Genomic DNA, 21,524 nt, shown 5'->3' with positions numbered 1-21,524 from the left:
GGCAAACATGTACCCACTAATGGACCTATTATAGAAAAGACACATTGATGTGCACAGGTACACTAAAATAAATATTATGATGAAAAATGCAATACAATATATTTTAAATTTGGAATAAAGTAGTTTAAATTGATAAATTCCCTTATCTCTACTAACACTAGATGAAAATTATCTATTATATTGCTATTTTCATCAGAACACTCCTTGATTTTAGAGCAAGCTAGAACTTGTCATAATATTGCCTTGATGTGTCTTCTAGAGAGTTTCTCTTTATAAAGAAATGGAATAGTCAAACCAGTGTCAAAAAGTCTTACTAGGAAACAAACTTTTATCTGAAAAACAGATGCTGATCAGTTTATGGAGTTGCACCCTGATGCTTATGAAATGGGAAAAGATCTTAATGGTTTTCTATTTTTGATCACAAGAGGGAGTATTTGCAAATAATCATTCCTTAAACAAAAATGCTGTTTCCTAATATCAATTATAATATCAAGTATCTGAAATAAACTGACAGTAATACCTGCTGATCAAAACAAATGTTGATTGAGCTGAGTTTTTCTTTACTTGTGAATATGAATAGAATGGACACTTCTCTTACTATTGTTGAATCTAAATATTGGATCAAAAAAGTGCTTTTGTGTATTAAGAAATTTGCAATATGCTTTACTGTGTTAGAATTTATCTCACCAACCTATTCAGATTTTTTTTACCATACATTTTTTGCATCATTGAAGTATAAAAAATGAATGAAGTGTGCTTTTCATAAAATTTAGAAGGACTGAAATATTGGAGGCCTACCTTACAAAATAATTGTCAGATATCATTACAGAGTTGTTCTATTGTTCTAAAGAAATAATAAAAATGAGTTTCAGTATATTAAACTGATACAGTTGGTTGGCTGGAATTGCTTGAATTCCTCTTGAATAGTTAATATTATAGTGTATTTTCAGTTAACAGAATAATGTCACCATATCTAGAAAATGATAATTTAGCATAATCTGATAGTCTTTGCCAACATGAGTCTGTAATAGCCAACTATACTACCTACCTGCACCTATCCAGTATTTGTTAGAGAAATAAATAGCAAGATAGTAGAAAACCATGACTATTAAATTCAGTTCAATTTTTGTTATGGTCACAGATCAGCACACATACATACATTCATACATACACAAAAGTTGACTATTAGAGCATGTTATCGGTAGAAACCTATGTTTCATGAAGACAAGAAATGAGGTGCGTGTATCATGGAAATGTTGTCATATAACACCAAGCCAGGAGGTAAACTACATATCTTACAATTGTGCAATTTTATATTGTATGTAAGACATTTAGGAATAAATGTAAGCTTCCATGTGATGTGTATTTATTTATTTACGTTTATTACCTACCAACTCTTCAATGAACATTAAGATAAGATGCAGTTCAATGGTGAGAAAAGAAAGGTCCTGTACTTAGGCAAGAAAAACCAAATGCACAGCTAAAATAGGTGGTACTTGGCTCAACAATAGTAATTCTGAGTGGGATCAAAGTGTCCGGATGGACCATCACTTAAGAATAAATCAGCAGTGTGTGGCAACTGTCAAAACAACCAATGCAATCCTAAACTGAATCAACAGAGACAGGGGTGGGACTCTACCAGTTCGCACCTATTCGCTAGAACCGGTTGTTAACATTCTAAGCAGTTCGGAGAACCGGTTGTTATAAGAAATTACTGGCCTAAACCTGTAAGGAAGGCAGGAAGGAAACATTCTGGCATTGCTTACAGAAACTGCCTCTCCGTTAATCCTTATTACATTCTTGGCAGAACTAGACTTCCTGTCTCGGGAACTTCTCTGGAGCTTGATATTGGATATATATTGCCTAAAAATCCATGTATTTGAACTAAGTCAAGGGTTGCAAAATTTAGAGTAGTATGAAGTCTGAAAGAAATGCATATTAATTCTGGAGGTGCAAGGGAGCTCTGTTTGCATAAAATGCTGACAAATAAAAATCCTTTAGCAATCTTAGATTTCACTCTAATGTGTCAGCAATGTACTTATAAAAGTATCTCTGGTATCTTAGTAATAGAGCAAGACATTGAGGACCATTTACCAGGGATCACAAAACTTAGAGCAAAACTTGATTTCCCATTGTCTCTGCAGGTAAGGCATCATTCAAGATTCACCAGATTCAATAGATCAGATTCAATAGATTTTAAGATCAGTGGACTTCAACTCTCAGAATTCCCTAGCCAACCATGCTGACCGGGAAATTCTGGGAGTTGAAGTCAACTCATCTTGAAATCACCCAGGTTGAGAAATACTGCAACAGATGATTGTACTAGAGATATATGGATCTGGCCCATATAATGATCCATATTAATTGGATAGCATTGGATCCCTCAAGATTTTATATTTTTTAGTAGAAAAAAATCATAATGTTTGCATTTACAGTCCCCCTAACATATGGAGCTTTTGTACACATGTTCCTGTAATTTATGTAGGTGTTAACATAAATTGCCAGACAACCTTTTTTTTTCCAATGCAAATCTCTCTGATGTTCTTTCTAATGTTAATATCTCTCATGCAGGCTTTTTCAATATAAATTCCCCAGATGTAAGTTCTTTTTTTCCACCTTAATTACTGCTTTTGGTACTTTCAGTATCGTACATTCTTTTTCAGGCATAGGTGTTTATGGATTTATGGACAGTTGTTGATGTTGATGTATTTGTGTTGCTTAGAAGTCAACTGGTAGCACAATGCCCAAATCTCTCAGCAGAATCCCTGGCAAAATTCTCCCTTTGCTACCTTTGGCACCTCAGACTTGTTTTGAAGTTGCAACTTAAAAAGAAAAATTACCAAACTGTCTGTGCCTGTTTCCATAGCCATCAGCCAAAGGGATTCCCTTGTTTCTTTGCCTTCTTAGCAAAGCTGGTCTGCCTTTGAGTGCTATGAATTCTTCCTTTCTGTCCTCAAGACACAGCACAACAGAGTCCAGGAGGATATGACCATCCAGGTCCTTCTTCCAGCTTTTCATTCTTAAACACAAAATGACTTAGGAAGAGCGCTGCTGACAGTGTACATTTACAGATGCCACCATATGGGTTTGGAAGGGAAAAAAAAAAACCCTACTTGCACTGATGATTCCCTGCACATGTAAGAGACAGTTTGCATTGTTGGCACTGTCTCTACACAGAAACAAGCACAGCTTAGCAAAGTTAAGCAGATGGTGCTGGATCTGGTGCCAGGGAACCACTGAATTAAAGGTTATACCCACTAGGTTTGATGTTGTGCCAGTTTGAATTGGTACAGAAGCTTCGGCCCACCTGCTTATTGGCCTCATGACATCTGGCATGTTTATCTATCTATGTATTTATTTATTTATTTATTTATGTATTTATTTATTTATTTATTTCTGACTGAGCTAAATGCAATAAGAGAGAAGAAAAGTGTCGCTTTAAAAGCTATTTACTAGGAAATAGAACTGTAAGAATGCTAAACACCAAACCCAGACTATAGAGCTAAACATTTTATTTGGAGCAATAGATGCACAAGGCATTTGTGTCGCTTTGGAAGAAGACATGTTTTTGGATAGGTGTTGCTGCTAATTTGTTTACTGTGTTCTTTTTAAAAAGAATTGAATAAAATCTCAGTTGATGGTATCATTTAATTGGCTTGGTGGGATAATAATGGACTCATGGTGGTATTACGAAACAAAGTGAAAGTGAGACAAAATATGTCATAACAGGTTGGCCATAGCTTATCACAGTACCTAAAGAATCATTCAGTAGTTGTTAAATGCTTGTATTAAAGAAAGGCAATCTTCCTTAACTCCTATCTGCCAAGAATTCAGATTTGTCTATGCTAAGGAATTTATAACTGGGATGGTTCTTTGACAAGCCACCCTCCAATAAAAGCTTGGCAAGCTGACCTTTGGCAATGACATTGGTCTACTGTTAGCCCATCAGTTTAATGATAAGTGCGTTACATATTTTGAAAGATGAAAGCAAACTTCTCCTAATCAATAGGTTTTTATCTATTTATTTAACCTCAATAATTCCTTCCCTTATTTTAATCATTGTATTATTCTTTCATCCTTCTTCCTTTGTATGATTTGTTGTGTGGATATAGAATTTTGATTTCCATCTGCTGAAACCCAACCCTCCCTGTGCCTCCTTGCTATTTTTCCTGTAATGATCAGGGGAGTATCTGGAACAATCTGCAGACCATGATTCTACCTTTAGAGAAATATCTCCTTTCTTGCTCCTGATTGATTTACATGCTTTTGCTCAAGCTCCCTTTTTCTCTCTGCTCTCTTTGGGATAAAGAAGGGAAGTCTTTGAACAAGGTGACCAGAGTTGTGCTGCATAAATCCAGAGGAGCACTGGATGGCAGCAACAAGATATACCTCCCTTTTGACATCTCTGTAGAGTAGACACTAATTCTTTGTTTATATCTGCTGATTGTCCACTTTTGTAATCCAGAACTGATATTCCTATTTTCACTTTCTCTCTCCCCTCCCATAACCCTAATTATGGTTACTGCAAATCTGCCATTTAACTTCAAATTTCTTCTCTAAGATTGCTGTTAACTAGCATCATGGTCCCACATCTTCTATTTACATCTTTCTTACATAGAGGAATTTGCTACTCTAAAGCTCTAACAACTCCAATTATTTTGGGGGATTATCAGCCATGTCCAACTGTATCTATATTGACAGAATTCATAGTATCATGGACTGCAAGCAAATTTTTAAGACTCATTCTGTAATCTTCCTTCCTGCAGAATTGAGGGCCTGATTACCTTCTTAAAGGCACTTAAAGCATTACTTTGAAAGCAATGATTTACTCATTTAATTTAGTTGATTTTAATATCCTTGTTTTGGCAGTATCTTTTTTCTGTTGAGACTAGAATAGGTGGCAATATAAATTTAAAAACATAAATAGGCCTGATCTTTGCTCTTAAAGGAATCCCATTTTTTATTATAAGATGAACAAAGTAATTCCTAGATTATATTTTATTATACTGTTGTAGGGACTTTTGCTATTGTATAGACTAAAGCTATTATCTATTTATCTAGTAGGAAATTCAGATCTCCTTGGTATGAAATGAAACCACCCAACAATGGTTCATTCTGCTGCCAGCTGCAGCTATTTCAGCTTTGAGCTCATAGATTTAGCAGCAAATTCCACAAGAACATGTTCACTTGCTTTTTATTTTTGTCTAATTTCTTTGATTTTGAAATAGAAGAATTGGGTCGCCTACATAATTACTGAAAAATCTTGCAATATTGATTAAATATTTCAAAGGCAGTAATGCTGTTCAGAGATCATCTTAATAGTCGGAAAAGATGGGTGGGGAAAGGGGAAAATAAAAGGGAAAGGGGAAATACACCTCAAAATAGCAGGAAAGGTTTCTCATATCTGGGGGAACCACAGAGGAGTTTAAAAAGTCAGGTTGGCATTCACAACCGTGCAAAGCCTTGTCTGTTTGCTATGCACACAATGTAAATTTAAAAACCAACAGGACTTTGAATTGAGGACTGAGGTACATAGAAATAAAACTATAAATTATGAATTAGATGTCTTTTCCACAGTTCTGCTCCCTTAAAAAAAGCATGTGATAAAGTAAACAGGGTTAAATAATGAAATATTTTATATAAAAATGGAAATTAAAATTGGTTGCCCATATGAGCAAAATCTAATAGAAGAATACATGAGACTAAATTGACTGTTTTTAATGAATGTTTCAACACTGAGCAGGAATAACACCAAGGATATTTGACATCTCCTTTGCTTAATGATTTTGTGGATTAATGTACAAGAAATGTTTGCAGTGATGTTACAGGTGATTTGGTTGGGGTGTGAATGTACATGTACTGTTTTATACAGATGAAGTTGAGCAATTTGAAATGAAAGTTAGACAATGGGTACACATGTTTGTGTGCATTTAATTTAACTGGTTCTATATAACAGCATCTTTCTGCCTACTTTATTACATTGGAATGGTAGTTGGGTATACCAAAAGAAACATAAAAGCATTAGGAGTGGAATTCTTAAGAAACACCTGATTAAATGTATCAGTGATACTTATATATGTTTTCAGATGCATTGGTTTACTAATGTCATTTCTGAATTACAACTGTATAGCAGAAAGATAAAAAAAACTTACTGAAATCTTGACTGTTATTGTGTGGAAGAATCTAAAATACATACAGGTATCGATTAACACTTTTTGCTGAATAAACTGAGATGGAATGAATTGAAGCCAAGCTTCTCAGGGACAATTATGTTCACGACTTCCTTTGTTTGGTAAGATGATTTGGATAAGACTTATATTTGATGCCAAAACAAGGCTGTGATCAAGACAATGACTTACCTCCACTACTGGTATTAAATTAGCATTATGTCATATTAACTATAATTGTGGTAATGAATAAATTCAAATATGTATTTAAGTTGTTCATAGAAGTTTCACCAGCTGAATGCCTTTTTCTGTCATTGTTTTCTTTTGGTCCTTCCATTTGCATTTTTCTGCTCTTTACCCAAGTATATCAATCTATCTGTCTGCTGAGAATAACACTTCAGGCATCTGACAAATTGGGCACAAATTCAAGAGAGCTTATCCTCTAGTAAATCTGTTAGTCTTCAACAAAACTCTGTTGTTCTCAGTATGTACGTCTGTTACCAACCTTGTGCAACTTCAAGCACTATGATTTTAATTTTCTTACCAAGAGCATAATTCCTGGTAATAAAAAAATATGCCAGAGAGCACTGATATTTATAAATCCTAAGTTGTTTTGTCAAGGTCATAGTCAAATGAATTTATTTATATTTTTCAAAGAATGCCATTTCTTCATTTATTTTTGTAGGTTGGATTTAATTCCCCAAGTTACAGAGTGTGAGTATTTAATAGACTTCTTTTACAATTGGCATGGCAAGCAAATAAAAGGAAACATAAAAAGGGTCATTTGTTTCTGAAAGTTTTACTACTTCATTTACAGATAGTTCATGGAAGTGTTAAAAAAGAATACCTGATCTATTTTAAGTGTGCTATATATTTCAGATTCTCTCTTATTCAAAGAAATTAGTGGAAATAGCGATCAAGAAAAGAAAAAAAATTAACATTTTATTAGTCTGGTGTCCAATATTTAATAACTAAGAGCTTAAGGCAGTTTTCTGCCTTACAGAAAATGTGCCAATTTACTTTGCTAATAATTTGTATGACTTAGGGCCAAACTACATGTTATATTACATCTATTACACAGCTATTGTTTTGTTTTTCCTTTAATTAAAGGGATTAAATGATACTTATTGGGGAAAAGGCAGCATGGGGGAGGGGAGACATATGTTGCTACCCAGGGTCAATGACACAGAAATGCTTGCTTTCGCACATTCGTACCCATGAGATTTACTATTCTCCAATGGTCGCAGATGTGGATGGAAGAATGGGGTGAAATGTACATTGCAGTATCATCAGCTTCACTTTGTTTGATTAGCAGGTTTTTAAAATTAAAGCAAAGAGGAAGTATAACAGATGTAGATGCTACATTCTTCATTTAAGAAACAAAAATGAAATGCACAAGTCTGGGATGTTCAGAAGGCAGTATGAATGATCAACATAGCAGAAAGATCCTTTCAGTAGTAAAATCAATGATCCAAAGAGGTGATGGCTCACTTTCATAGTGAATGTTCAGAGCACAGAGAGTCTTTCATTTGGATTCCTGCATTAACTAGGGAATTGAATTCTGTGCCCTAATGACCCTTCCAGCGCTCTGGTTTTATGAAATTAAATTTGATTTCATTTCATTTTAATATTAATGCTCACCCAGTGAGCATTATATTAATTAATTATATTAGTATTAAAAATATTATATTTATAATATAATATAATTATAATATTATATTATATCATAGACAATTTTATACCCAGTGTCAGCAGGCGACCACCTGTTTCCTTCTCAACAACAAACTCGCCAATGCTACCCCGAAGGCCTACTGAATAACAACCTACTCCCTTATGATCCTCACCCCAAATACCCCAGAGTAACTTTGGATCAGACTCTCTCCTATAAGAAACACCTAGAGAACATGTCCACCAAAATCAATACTAGGAACAACTTATTCCAGAAGAGGATCAAGATGGGGAGCCTCACCCTCTACTCTCAAAATAACAGCACTAGGGTTGGTCTACTCCACAGCTGAATACTGTGCTCATGTTTGGCTTAATAGCTGCCACCCTAGCAAGATCAATGCTAGACTAAATGATACAATGAGGATCATAAGCAGTTGCATAAAATCTATTCCTACTTTCCGGCTCCCTGTCTTGAGCCATATTGCACCACCAGCTCTACAAAGGCAGGAAGCCCTAGTGAAGGAGTACAACAAAATTACGAGAAACCCACTTCTTCCTGTGCACACTGATCTTTCTCATCTATCAATTGGCAGGCTTAAATCCAGGAAGCTCTCTCTGACACTCGCTCAACAGCTGTCTAACAACTTTGACATCAACACACATTGGAAAGCCAAATAGGCTGCTGAACACCCAGATACAGGCAGTTACATAGATGACCCTACACAAAAGATGCCAAGTTTTGACCTTCTTTGCCAATATTGGTCAACTCTGAACAGGATCCATTCCCAACATGGTGTCTGCCAGGACTCATTGTTTAAGTGGGGTCTTGTCTCTACCCCTCAGTGTGACTGTGGTGCTCCTCAACAAAATATCCATCACACTGTGTCCAAATGTACATCAAGAGCTTACACTGGCCCAATGTCTGATTTTTTTCAACATGGACAACCCTGTTCTTGAATGGCTGGGTGGACTGGACATTAACATTTGAACCATTTAACATTATTTGCCATACGCTAAATAAATAAATAAAATTAATGCTCACCATCTTTTTAATGTTTTTCCATGTATTACATTAAATTTTATAATTTTGAGTTGAGCTACAATGCCCAAGACATTGAATTGTTGCAATGGTCCAGAAACCCCAGATTGTGTATCTATGTTTATTTGGTATACCTACATTCCTAATATAAAATAGAATAGAATAACAGACTTGGAAGGGACCTTAGAAGTCTTCTAGTCCAACCCCCGGCCTAGGCAGGAAATCCTACACCACTTCATACAAATGTTATCCAACATCTTTTTAAAAACTTCCAGTGTTGGAGCATTCAGAACTTCTGGAGGCAAGTTGTTCCACTGATTAATTGTTCTAACTGTTAGGAAGTTATATAATATAACATCAGCCTTCCTATGGCATGAAGAGGCACAATTGAAGTTGGCAGCTGCCTGATGACTAGTTCACCACAATGTTTGTTTAGAACACTTGCTGATCAGGTCCTGCTAATTGCATCTCCATTGTTTAGTCTAAGGCTGATTTCAGTCTAAGGCTAAGAAATGCATTCCAAACTCAATTGTGCAATTTTAGTATCCCAGCAATGTGCAACAAGAAGACCAATTCTTGAAGAATGCATTGGTGAGAAAGTTAAACAGAATATCAAACTATTGTACTTTATGCCAGCTATCACTATTCTTCAGCAATGCAGATAAGAAATGAAGGACAACATTTCTCGATCAGAGTCCACCAATTTCATTCCTACAACGGCCAGCCAGAGTTTCTGGAAAAGCCCGGATAAATTTAATAGTCATTTCTACTTTCAATGCTACTTTTCAGCAACGAGTATTTTGCCTCCTTAATGCTTCTACTTGGCTTATGCCATGACAATGAGTTTCAATCTTTCTAGTTATTTTGAGAAATTTTAAAAAATGTACAATATTATATGAAAATATACTGCTTTTCTATATTTGTGTGTTTAGTTATAAATGTAGTTGCTGGTTTGTTATTCATCTATTTTATGCATGGATTTATGTCCTCTTCTCAGCTTGACAAGGAACCGATGAGCCGAGCAGGCTGCTTTTTCTTCATATCATTCTCAGAGGGTTTTTTTTCATGATACAATGGCAGGTATTGTCATACAGGAGCAGCAGGCTACATGAATGGAAGCCTTGTTAACTCTCATAGTAGACTGCTAAATTTGGGCTGCAATCTGATTAGTTTGTGCCAGAACAGAATTGGAAAATTGTATGGAAAGCGTTCCATGTGAAACAAAAGGAAATATTATTTCCCTTTTCATTACTCTATCATTAACAAGCTCTTCATTGCTAAAAAGAGAGGTGGTATATTTGGTATTTGGCTGAAAACCACTCCCACTCTCTTAGGAAACAGCTGTGTATTGCTCAGGATTGTCAACAATGACTGGCACTAGCTCTGTAAGATTACAGGTGTGTGTGTGTGTGTGTGTGTGTGTGTGTGTGTGTGTGTGTGTGTGTGTGTGTAGGGGTGATTTTCCAGCTCATCAGCCTGAAACTCATCTATAAGAGATTGCATCTAGAATATTCTCCAGGTAAAGCAGATGGTTCTTTACTTAGCTGGAGCTTCCTAGGAGACCTACCAAAATAATTCTGTTTACCTTGGGTGCATTGAGAAGACTCTGTACATGCCCAGAAAAGCATTTCTTGATCAGTCCATCCATAGATGTCAAAGCTAAGCCTGGAATGAAAATGAAATTCTACCGTAAGTTGATTCCTGTCTTGAATTAAAGTTTGGGTATCTATTTGAAAATGTTACTCATTGTGAAACCACTTGCATCCAAGAAAAGCAGCTGCAATCTTCCAAAGGGCTAGCTTCTAAGTGAGCATTTCCTCTTTTTTTTCTTTTTGTACACAAAGGAACAAGGTTATATGTATTTTGAAGGGCAATTAATTGTAAATTCTTACTGCTAAAAGATTTACTTGAGGTTCAGCAGCATAATAATCTGCTGGGCATTTACTATTAATCATGGTTGTTGGCTCCTGTCTCTGCTAATTAGTACACTAACTTATTATTAAGTCTCTTAAAGATTATATGAGATCTGGGCTGTGTTACAGAATTGCTGCACTTGTGCATTTCATTGCACAGTGACAACCTCTGGTGTAGATTGTCCAGATTTGCTTTATTTTTTGTGGCTTTGGACAGTTCTAATCTACATCTGACAAGAGCAGATATGTATCTCTCAATATCCACTCTACCCATCCATAATTATAAATGAAGGCTTCTTATTGTGCAGCTTATAGTATGTCAAATCAATCATTTCTGGCACACTGAATAAAGGTCTCCGAGCTCAATAATTCAAAATGACTGGTACAGTAGTAAGTGAAGTTTGAAAAAACAGTAGACAAGTTGATTAGAGCCTTTGGAGATACATGCTCCGAATAAAAGGATAACCTTTGTGAACTTTGAATACAAAGCTTTCAAATGAATTTCATATGAAATATGGGGGCATGGTGAGGCACTATTCAGGAGCACTGATTAATTGAGTCACAGTGCTTTGTAAACCTTGGCAGTGTTGAAAATGCTATTGATATGCTGTGTAGCCACACCAAGATGAGAAGATTGGCAGGAAAGCAAGCCTGGGAGGCACAAAAGAAGCCCTGTTGCACACCTCTAGTTTGAGTGAAATCTAAAGCCAGGATTGACAGATATTACTCTGGTGAATACTGTTACAAATGGTGGGTATAAATCCTGTTTCAGATGCAGTAAGTGTTTTAAGGTGTGCAAATAGAGGTTTCTGGGAGGGTGGTAAACATGAGAAGCCACCTGGCCAAGACTGTATCCATTAATGTATCATCTGAGCTGAAATAATGAAGAGTACTCATTTTCATCACATTTATTTTTATTTTATTTTATTTTGTCACTGGTTCTCTTTTGGGGGAAATTACCAACGACAAATATAGGTGCTACTCCTTACTCTATAATCAGACTCAGCAGGTAGGATCTACTCTATAATAAAACAACCACTACAGGTAGTCCTCAATGTATGGCAGTTGGGACAAAAATCTCTGTTGTTAAGCGATGCAGTCATTAAAGAGTTTGTGCCCAATGTTGTGACCTTATTTGCCCTAGTCATTAAGTGAATCACTATGGTTGTTAAATAAATAATGCAGCTTATTGAACATCATCTGGGAAGGTGATAAATGTTTTCCTGGAATACTGCAACTGTTGTAAACACATGATGATTACCAAGTGTGCAGATTTTGATCACATGAGCACAGGGAGACTGTGACAATTGTCCCTGTGTGAGGATCGGTCACAAATCACTTTTCTCTGCACCAAAGTTAACTCTGAATGGTGGTTAAAGGAATGGTCATGAATTGAGATCTAACTGTACTTTCACATCTAATCTCAGAAGGTAGAACCACCAGGTAAATCTTGTCTGATACAATTTAAGTACAATTGGGTAACACTTGGATGGGGAAAAATTATTTATTCCTTAGTTAGTGCAGGAAAGTTTATCTTGACTTTATTACTTTATAAGTAACTCAAGCAGAAAATATATGTAATAAACCGTCACTTTTTCCTACAGCAACAACTCTTTCCATTGGGTTGGGCTAAGAGAGAATGGCTAGCCCAAAGTCACCCAGCTACCTTTCACCCCTAAGGCAGGACTAGAACTCTCCTGATTTCTAGGCCACCCTATCAGTACACCAAATTGGATCTCTACCAAATGCGCAAATACTATTGGCTCCACTAAACGGTATAGAAAGACCATCTCTCCCAAAGACAATGGCACACCAATTTGGTTTTGAGGCCAAGGAAACATCTGTGAAGTCACAAGGAACTGAGCTCAACTCAACAAAATATGTACCGGATTATACCTTTTCCCTTGTCATTTATAGGAAAAAAACTAGTAAAGTTGTGAATTATGCAACATTTCTAATTTTAAAAAGTATGTTGTTTAAAACAGTTCGTTTTGCCCTGTTTGCATAGCTAGTCACTCTTCAGTACTAACAAAAAGCAATTATGAAAAACAATCAGTTTTTGATTTAGAGGGAAAAAAATGTTGTAACTGAGGTCCCCATTTAAATGTATATACAAGGTCACGTTTCTGTAAGTATTCAAATGACGAAGAAAGGACATCAAACATATGTACTGTGTTCCTGTAATGTGGGAAAACCTAAAATTGAGAATAATAATCATTCAACTATTTAAATCCAAACTTAGATAAATGTCTTATCTCTTTCTCCCTAATCCTTTTCCTTGTCCCTCCCCTCTCTCTCTTTCTCTCTCTGTCTTTTATATAAGCATATTTTTCTGAACCAGGTTCCAGTTTATCTGTAGGATAGCTGATTGACCAGTAACTTGGCAGTTCAATAAGTCATACTAATAATTCCAGGAAGCAATTCCCTCTAATTTAATTAAAGGAAGATATGTATTAGATTATTTAGTTCAATTAATGAAATAGGAGGGAGAGGGAGGGAGGGAGAGAGAAGATTGCTTAAATTATCAAAACTAACCACTATGTAAGAATTCAAATTAAAGTATCTGTCCCTGTGCCAACAATCAAGAGGAACCCACCATCTCTTTGGACCATTGGTTTCACTATCATACGTAAACTTTTAGACTTTGACCCTTGTGTGATCTCTTGAATGCCCACATTTTTCCCTTTTCCATCACATATGTCTTTACTTCCTATTACCCTTTATTCATATGTAGTTTTACTCCTTGCAATCTTGTTCTGTGCTAAGGATAGATTTATAAAAAGGCAAAGACAATTAATCAGTTAATGGAATTACAAAGATGCTAAATGTACAGCAAACAGAAATCAAGAGTGAAGCCTTGTCCAGGTTAGTGACTGAACAAAAGTCACCTTTTCTTATGCCACTATGGAAGACCTCTGTCCATAAAAAATATAGCTTTCTATTTGGCCCTCCTGTCTGTTTTGCTGTATTTTAATTTGGAGAGTGATAAGCCGCAAGAAAAACAAAATGAAATGTAAAAGCAAAGGTCTATCTCAGACACAAGGCCAGTATGCGTTGGAAGGGTACAGTGAGTCACAGACGTTCCTTATAAGCAAAGCTATCAATTTGTTTAGGTGCTTAAGGCATCGTTAAATAAGCCACATTGCACATATAGGGACAGCTTGTGCTATTAAGTTGCATGCCTGTCTTGTGGGTGGTAAGGAATGAAATCGTTCCAACAGAGAGATATGGGCTATATGGGCACATGATACCACCTACTGCTCCACAGCAGTTAGACGGGATGTGCCTGCTCAGAACACAATGTGTTCTTCCTTTTGAATGCCGTGTCCCTGCCTGCTCTTCTTAAACTTCCACAGTTGGAGCCAATTAATCTATCCTCTGTGATGACTCCCACTAATACTGATCATCTATCAAGGAACAGTCATGTACCTGGCAGAATTGAGTGCATCACACACAAAAATGGGTTTAGATTCAAGAATTGTACTTGAATCCAAATATTCAAGAACAGATAGTACCCAAGACATTTAATTCATTTTTCAAAGGGAATGTTTGGCTTATGGCTATTAGTTACATGATCATGTCATTTCTACCTACATAGGTAGGCCTATTTGAAAAAGAGAAAGAGTGGAAAAGATTTTTTGAAAACTTGGAAAAATATTGCTCACACATTTTTCACCAGATTCATTTTTTTAGAGAAAGCAATTGCATCTTCCTAGCAAAACAATTTAGGGTTATAAGACTTAGTTCTCCTCATAATGCAGAACTGCACTGGAAGAACATTATGTTTACCATATAGAATAGAGACTAGACTAGACTAAAATATCTAGAAACTAATAATTTCATCACAGGAGTAAAAAGCACCATTGCTCTAGAAACATACTGTACATATACTAATATATTTTAATTTTAGTTAGCTCTCCTTTAAGCTGGTGTGTAAGAATGTTGAAGAGATTGCTGGCTAACAGTAAGCTTTCTTCTAACTCTAATCAATTTCATTGATAGTTGTAGTTTTGTTTCCTTCTTTCTCTTTGTTGTCACCTCCACCTTTTATTTCTTACATTTAATTACATTTATTATTTTCCATTCTATTACAATTTTAATACCACTGTATTATTTTCATAAATATCTCAAGGCAGTGAAGAAACATAATCCTTTTCTTTTCTCAACAACAACCCTTTGAGGTCAGTTGTGTTCAGGGAAAGTGACTGATTCAAACTCCCCTGCTAGCTTTCATGCTTAAGGTGGGAAAAGAACTTTACAATTTCCTGGTTTCTAACCTAGTGCCTTAACATCCTCCAAATTCAAGAGGATCCTAATAACTTTACTCTGTAACGTATATCTGGCCAGCAGTATGTCTTCCGAGACAAAGATCTCCAGACTTTCCAATCATCTACTGAAGCTTTATTTTTCTTCTTCTGATTTTACCTAAACATTTTGAAGAGCTTTTCTGAAAATCAGAAAATTTTAAATTTAAATTTTAAATTAAAAGAAGAGATCAAGGGTTGGAATAGGAGCAGAATGTTCTTGTGTTCCACTTCACAAATATATGACAACTCGTGAAATTTGTTAAATTGCAACCCAACCATAAATGGAGAAAAAGCTGGGAAAGTCTAGAAAACTATTCCGGAAAACTGGAAGATGTTTGAAATTGAAATGACTCAAAGGACATATCAATATGTCTGCTTTTGAAAATATTGGTGCCAAACCTCAAACTTCAAACCTGCTGGGAATCCTCTTTTTGCTATTAATGCTTCTGTCACACTGTGATCTGTTCTGCATGACTTCTTCCACTATGCATTATTTTTAGATGTCAGCTTTGTTGCTGGGGCTTACCTAGTAGCAGAGCTCAGACAGGAAATCTTCCATCCTTGTCCTCTTAACTAGCATGGTAGTCCTTCCAAAATGCCTTTAAAATCTGGTTTGGCAAGAGAAAAAACATTCCTCATCGAGAAGGGCAATCATTATGCTGTCTAGATTTCTTCCTTTTCATCAAAGCAAACAAATACAATTGTTTCTGTGTAATTGTCCCAGTTTTCTTTAAGATAGCTTAACTCTATGAATTGTTCAGAGGCACAACCCAAAAATCTACATCCATAAAACTATAAATTCTTTGAGACGTCAGGGTCATAAGACTGCTTTTGTTGGAGAAAGCTCTTTTTCCCTCAACTACTTACTTCCAGATTTTCTACAGGAAATCTTGTCTGGATTTACTGTTCTGAAATTAAACACATGAGAAAAGACTGACATTAGTTTCTGTTCTGGTTAAGTTCTTAAAAGGCTAATAGATGTCATTGTTTGGAGACACAAGTGCCTTTCATGCTGTAAGCTATAGATCAGGAAACTTTCCCCTGATCAGGAGATGCACATGAAAAATGGGTCAAAAAATGGAGGCAGAGCAGCAGTACAGCACCATTATTAAAGTGGGCAAGTATTGGATTTGTTGTTGCTCCTGTTCTATTATAATTTTTTGTGGGTGTTTTGGATTTAGCCTAAAATAATTTCTAAATGAAGATACACAACAGGGTATAATTGCAATGTTATTCGTCTTTTAAAAAAACCCACATGCATGCAACTTTTATGGTGTAAATGGACAAGCTAGTTCCCAAACTCTTTTAAGGAAGCCAAATATGAATCCCTGGAATTGATTTAAGCAGTTACCCATAACACTTTTGTGTGGTATGCTGAATTCTCTTAAATGTAGGGCAGGGAAAATGGGTAATCTGGATGTCAGCATTCTAGAAAACCTCCACTCCAACAAATAACTCTGAGACAGACATCCTCTCCAAGGTTCTTTTTATTAGAGAAGTAAAGTGGAACATCTGGGAAATCCTAAATCTGAAAGTTCTGGGTTTCCTTGCAAAAAGTAAAAAATTTACAAATCCATCCCCTGCACCCATCATTGCATCACATGCCCCAATCACCATCCATCCCAACTTAAGACGCCCTTTCAACCAGGTGCAGAAATAACATGACCTTGATTAGAAGAAGAATGCTGTTATGTCTAACCACATACCCTCCAAGAAATTCCCCCCTCCCATTTTCCCAGGCTCAAGAATGTGGCAGTGTGGAAGTGTTTGGTGCTAATATGGCTTTCAAAGCTGACACTGGAATCCTGTTTAAGCAATTTCACTAGCCTGGCTTGAGGCTGCCCTATATTTCTGTTTAAAACTATTTGCATTACGACTTATTTAACTTCTTCCTAGAAGAAGTCTCCAATTTAGTATGGTTGTTTTCCACAAATAGGGTGGAGTAGGTATGGGTTTTGGTTCTTTTGGTACTGAGATAGCTTTCTGACTGGTTATGTTTCCTTTGGATCTATGCTGGTTTTTCTTTTTTAATTCTATGCTACCCAGAGTCATTAATACAGAGGTAGCTAGCTAGCTAGATCACATCAAGATGGCATTGTAGTCATCAATGGCAATTTTAATTTGTTGGTAATAATTGTACTTATCAATTTTGTATAATTTGAGTAATAAAATCATTTTCATTCATGCAAAATTATCTGGGCTTTTGCAGTCGTATTTTCTCCACAGTTACAAGCCTTTGCCCTATGCTAACCAACAATTACTTCTGAAAATAAATCATATAGAAAGAACATCCATTGTAAATCTTGGCCAGGACTCTGAAAACTTTAAGAAATCCAAATAAGAGCAATTTCAGAAGTATACAACTGATATAATATTGACAATGCCTTAATAACCTGGAGCTTTAAAATATTTGTAATATTTATAAGGAATCTTCTTTTTAATTTCATGGAGTTTATTTTTTTCTTAAAATTAAAGTGTGCAAGATGTAAGCTATAAAGTTAAATTAAATATCAGCTATAAAATAGCATTTAGAAGAAATAGAACCAGGGCAGACTCATTTTAATGAAAGTTGTGCTGGCATTTGACCCATGAACTTTAATTCTCAATTAAAATGACAGTTTAATTGGCAGTTATATCTTAGAATTGATTAAATCTAATAAAGAGAAGACACATCTACACAGAAATCAGAAAGTTGCTACTAAATAGTGCTTTACTGTATTTGTATAACAGGAAGGGAAGGGATTAGATCAATATAAATACCAGTGTTCATTTTGCTCAAAACAAATCACCTTTAAAGAGAATTCGCCACTATCTTTTCAAAATAATTTATTTTTTTTAGTTTAAATAAAAATTTCTATGCATTGGTCACTTAAAATAATCTTGGTGGAAAGAAGACCAATTTCTTCATTGACATGTTAATCTATGTTAGTAGACCAGGGCTTAATGATGATTGTGGTTTTGTCCCTTGGCTAATCAAAACATATAGTTGTATTCAACAATCACTTTGCACAATACTATTGCATGCAATAATTGTTATACAACTATGCACAATACTTAATACATAACTATACATAATAGTTGTATTCAACAATCACTTACAACAATTATGCCTTCTAGGACTGACTACAGGTAACCAACTCGGTGCCCCTCCACTGAAGGAGGGACATCAGTACAGTTAAGGTGGCAGTACAGTTAATGTCTTATTCCTAAGGTTATCTAACCACATAGTAAAGCTGTATTGCTCTTCTCCTTCTCATCTTTCCTATTACCTTCTCCTATTGGTATTTTATAATTTATCACTTTGTTGCTTGTATCTTATGATTTATGATTTTCTTGTTTGTATGTACACTGAGAGCTTATGTTTGTATGTACACTGTATTTTGTAGGTACACTGAGAGCTTATGCACCAGAGACAAATTCCTTGTGTGTCCAATCACATTTTGCCAACAAAAAATTCTTTTCTGTTCTGTTACTCTAGTCTAGTCTTAAATAATATGTACAAACACATACTGTAGCATTACAGCATCAATATAACTTCAGAACTGATAAAGTAATAAAAAGTATGACAACAGTTCTAGTGGTGGGTGAATCTATTTAGTATTAGACTAAATAATGTATAAAACATCCAGAAAAGAGGGATTATTTCTTTCTAGATTTTAAACAAACAAATTAAATATAGGCAATGGACAAGAATTTTTCCAGTAGTCCAGTTATATTCCCAAAAATTTATGTAGAACATTTTACATATTAAATGAAGAACATTTGTTTATAGAATATAATTACAATTTACTTGATTTCTTTCTTGTGGATCTTATTAGGGCTACAAACTCATATTGACTTAAAGAGATTTAAGAAAGTTTTCATGGAATTGCAAATGAGTAAATTATCCAGATTCTTTAATTGCTACTGATCTATTCCATTCAAATCAATGCTTTGATTTGAGGTTATTTGTCATCTGCTCGTCTATCAGTTCCCATAGCTCTCCATCAGATAACTAGATTTTTCACACACCTCTCCTTTCTAGGAAATAATATTTTGCATGACACATTCTGTGAAAGCTAACCCTATTATCCTGGGACTGTATATTATAAAAAGCATTTCTGTACTTCATCAAGCTTTCACCCGTATGCTTAGTTTATAGTACAGAGACACAGATCCATTTTTAGCTTTAGGCAGGCTGTTTTAATCTGCATACTTTCTTTGGTTCCTACTGGACATTCATGTTGTCATATTATTTACAACAACCTGTTATATGTATTAGCTATCAGGCATCTAAAACTTCCATGCACTGGACTCTTCAAGAATAAACATGATTATTCTCAATGGCAATATTCTATTTCTTTCAAAAAGGTTATATAGCAGCTGTTATTTTCTGTTCAGGAGCTTAAGCTGGAACATATTTAAACTGTGCTAGCTATGGAATTCTCTGATGCTTGGCCAAAATTTCCATGCGCCCTGCTGTAGTGGTAGCAATAGTTCTGCAAGAATTATAAAACAGGGGAATTTGAATGGGTATAGAGACAAAGGGGCATCTGGGACACATCTATCTTCACTACTTTTCATAAACTAGCATTGTGTTGTTTTGGATTTAGGCCTATTAGATTCAAATTCCCTTTCAACCAAGAAAGGTTTTCTTTTTAATTCTTATCTGACTCTCTGCTAGGATTTTGGAGATATTGTTTTATGTCTAAAGATCATCCACAGTTTACATTTCTGCATTTTGTTCAGAGCACTTGTGAAATTTTCATTTCCTTCGACTCATTCATTTCTTTCTATGCATATTGCCAATACATGTGCATTGACCAAACACAACAAATAAACATATAAACAAAACAAAAACTCTTTCTAAACATTTTTAATTTTTTCTAAAACCTTAGAATCTTTCTCCCACTGAACTTTTTAATACGTCTCTGTGAGCTGTAAACTAGACAACTCTGAATTTGTTGAATCTTCCTTCGAGAGAAAGATAATGCAATCTAATATGACCAGAATAAATATTACATTTTCATGAATGGTATTACTATCATTTTGCTTTGATTATTGTAGAAGAAAATATCAATTTGCTAAAGAAGGAAGATGCATAGCAAGGGAAATATAGCTCCTCTTCATTTAATGAAGGATTTGATGACAACTTTTCTGGTTGATCTGCCATCCTTCAAGACTACTCTAGCATTTTCATTTCTCTTTTCCTGACTTAAAGTGATATATAATTGACCATGCTAGAATATTGGTTTCTCCAGATAAATCAGCACATTCTCCAAAGTGTTTGGCCTACACTTTATGTAGAATCACAGCAAAGCATGACACAGACTTCTTGCTGACTTCCCCATTGTCTTTGCATTTAAGAATCTGGCAAGAAGCATCAGAAATCATAATAACATGACCACAGGGTGCTGCAACAGCACAACTTTGTGAATAAAACTGGCCTGAACATCCTGGAAATTTTAACCAAAAGGATTGAAAAGTATTGCTGTGGGGGAGGTAAATTTTCCTTGTGATCTGATATTTGAGGTCAAATATTTTGTGATGGCAAATGGACATGAAACATCCTTGTTTAGGGTCATAACAATCTAAAATCTGAGCAGACTCTAAAAAGTTGTTGGATTATTTAATGTCTCCCTTATATTTAATATATATTTTATAATATTATATTTGATGTCTCCCTTTTAAAAAGTATCAAATTTTCTAAATCAGGGCTCTGCAACCTGAGGCTCTGGAGCCACATGCGGCTCTTTTGGTCACTTCTCATGTGGCCTGAGAAAATAAAGGTGATGGGAGGGGGAGGAGACTCGCTCCATATTCCAGAGCAGGGAGTGACTGGGTGGGAGTGAGTGATGTCAAGTTGGCCACGCCCACCCAGTGGCACCAGTTATTAAATTATTGGCTTCCAGTGTTTTCTTTTGTGTGGGAAAGGGGTCCAAATGGCTCTTTGAGTGTTTAAGGTTGCAGACCCCTGCTCTAAATCATCACTTGATTTTCTAATACTGGCTGCCTAGCTAAAACGTATGTCCTAGGCATCATGTAAAATGCATGTTGTGGTGATTAAAACCAATTATTCTTGCTTTATTTAAAGATATCTCATCTTTACCACTGACAATAGCAAAAAGCAGTTGTGACAAAGGAGAGATAACACTGTTGTGCTAGAGAGAAATTAAAGATGTGTTGGGGTTGTACAAAGAATCAATTTTTTCCAATAAGATGGCTCTTGAGAAGAGCAGGCCTTTGACCTTTGGCCTATCTTTTCAAGTATTAAATCTTATATCGGATTTTATTATAGTAAAGAACAAGTGGCTGAATAATGGTCTCCATTACAAATACAGAACATAAAAAAGTTCCAAGTTGTTGTCAACTGTTGACAAAAAGTTAATATTTTAGTCTGCTATGTAGTTATTATGATGCAAAGATAATAGTTTTTGTGAACCAGAAGATA

The sequence above is a fragment of the Notechis scutatus genome, chromosome 3 (genome assembly GCF_049901735.1).
Source record: "Notechis scutatus isolate UNSWTSFEM ecotype Mainland chromosome 3, rNotScu1.2, whole genome shotgun sequence".
NCBI classification, from domain to species: Eukaryota; Metazoa; Chordata; class Lepidosauria; order Squamata; family Elapidae; genus Notechis; species Notechis scutatus.
The sequence above is the reverse complement of the archived record's forward strand: the minus strand, read 5'-3'. Positions refer to the sequence as shown.